Raw genomic sequence first — 2,341 nt, 5'->3', positions numbered from 1 at the left:
GCTTCAGCAGCCTCGGCTAGGCAGAGGGGGTGGGGGGGAAGCCGACTTACCTTCCTGCTTCTTCCTCGTTCTTCAACAGAATGAGGCTGGAAGCAGAGGGCGGCCTGAAGAAGGGGGTGGGGCTTCGCCATGTGACCAACCCCCCCGGTGCATCTCTCCCGGAGCGACGTACTGGCGCGGTCCGGTCCGATCCAAGGCCTGGAGCCACCTCATTTGGAATATTGTGCACAGTTTTGGTCACCATATCTCCAAAAGGACACCGCAGAGCTGGAAAAAGTACACAGGAGGGCAACCAAGATGATTAGGGGGTTGGAGCACCTTCCCTGTGAGGAAAGGCTGAAGAGTCTGGGACTTTTCAGTTTAGAAAAGAGACGACAACTAAGGGAGGACAAGATAGAGGTTTTTAAAATTATACATGGGATGAAGAGCGTTGATCATGAGAAAATTTTCTCCCCTTTCCAAATACTAGAACACAAGGGCATCCAATGAAGCTGGTGGACAGTAGGTTCAGGAGAGACAAAAGGAAATACTATTTTACACAGAGAGTGATTAAAATGTGGAATTTGATGCCTGAGGATGTAGTGATGGCCACAGGAATAAAAAAGGATTGGATAGATTAATGGAGGATAAGTGTATCACTGGCTACTAGCCATGGTGAATGAGCCTCTGAATCCCAGAGCCATGAGGCAACATAAGGGAAAAGCCTCATCCTCTATGCTCTGTTGTTGGGTGTCTGGAGGAACTGATTGGCCACTGTGTGAGATAGGATGTTGGACTAGATAGGCCATTGGTCTGATGCAGCAAGGCTGTTCTTTTGTTCTTACCAACCCTGCTTAAGTTCTGAGATCTAAGGAGATCAGGGTATAACATGCCACCTTCCCTCCCATGATGTGATATACATAGCTCAAAACTCTTTTTATGGTTCTACCAATGCACATGAGCAGAAGTGGACAGAAGTAAAACAAAACACAGGAAAAACCTTGAGGAAATCACATCAGCAATCATATCAGGGCTGCTTCTGGGGTGTGCATGTTTTTGTTTTTTTATCGACATGCAAGTCAGTAATGCAGAGTGGAGGAAAATGAATGGAATTTGATGCCTCGCTGAAATCTGCAGATTTCCGCTGAAATCTGCAGATGATTCACTCCTGTAAGTTATTTCGGTTCAGGTGGCGTTTAGGAAGCGTGGAAGGCAGTGCAAGAGGCCAGGGCGATAAATGAACAAAATGAAGGCTCATCTCTTGTAATGCAATGGCTAGCGATATGTACAACTGAGGCTGGAGTGAGTGACCCAGAGGGGCTTTTCAGGTCAGGAGCAGTAGCAGCGTAGGACAAGTGCTGCAACCGCGCTTTCTCAAGAACCGCCCCCCTCCCTTTATTCCAGCAGGGGCTAAACCGATCGGTGCCGGCAGATTCAGATAAGCCCCTCTCTTATGCCGATGCGCGAGCTGCACTGCCAGCGCTGGCAAGGAGCGAGTTGCGGCGGGAGGGGGAGGAGAAGGTGGCGAAGAAGGGGCGATATATATATATAGTGCACTGGGAAGGCTGAGGCTGCGGTTGACAGGCACGGAGGAGTTGCTGCTTCCGCTGAGAACGTGTACATTTTTTCCCCGTTCAGCAAAGAAACTCAAATTCGTAATCGGGGAGGGGGGACAGGAAGCGAGGGGCGCGCGCAGGCATCGTTCTCCAGCATCCACCCACCTTCCTGCCCACCCGCTCCCGCTCGCAGGCAGCCTTGGAAACGGCATTTGCGCGCCTTGCCGGGGGCCGCTTCCATTCGAGGCGAGGGAAGGCGGGCAGTCGTGGCGAGCGGGCGGCCAGGCGTCGGAGGCTGCTGCCGGATCGTCCTGGGAAGGAGAGACTGAACTTTGATTGAGCGAGCGGGCGGGCGGGGAAGGGTCCGCTCGGCTCCTGGGCAGCTGCGGAGGCCGGCAGGGGTCCGCCCGACCGCCTTAATCCTCGGAGGGTCGCTGGACCGGAATCGCTCGCGACTTTCATTTCCTCGGGACGGAGGAGAGCTGAGGAGGGGAAAGGCGAGGCTCCTCTGCTGGCCGCCTGCAAGGGAAGCACCGGCCTCTCCTCCGCCCCGCCTGGGACGCCGATGCCCGGGAATTAAGCGGACCCCAAAGCCCCGAAGGGGGTCCCATGGAGGCAGGCAACCCCGCGGGAGCCGCTGTCGTCCTGCCGGCTGCTTCGCTCGCCTTCCCCGAGGCGCCGCCTTGCGCTCGCCCGCCTGGACCTGCCCGTTTCCCCGGCCCCTGAGCCTTGGGATCTCGGCCGCCCCGGCCCCGCCCCTCGCCTCCCCGGCCGCCCTCGTCTAGGCCACGTGCCGGGTCGGAGTC

This window comes from Gekko japonicus, unplaced genomic scaffold (assembly GCF_001447785.1).
Source record: "Gekko japonicus isolate JY-2015 unplaced genomic scaffold, Gekko_japonicus_V1.1 scaffold3918, whole genome shotgun sequence".
NCBI classification, from domain to species: Eukaryota; Metazoa; Chordata; class Lepidosauria; order Squamata; family Gekkonidae; genus Gekko; species Gekko japonicus.
The sequence above is the reverse complement of the archived record's forward strand: the minus strand, read 5'-3'. Positions refer to the sequence as shown.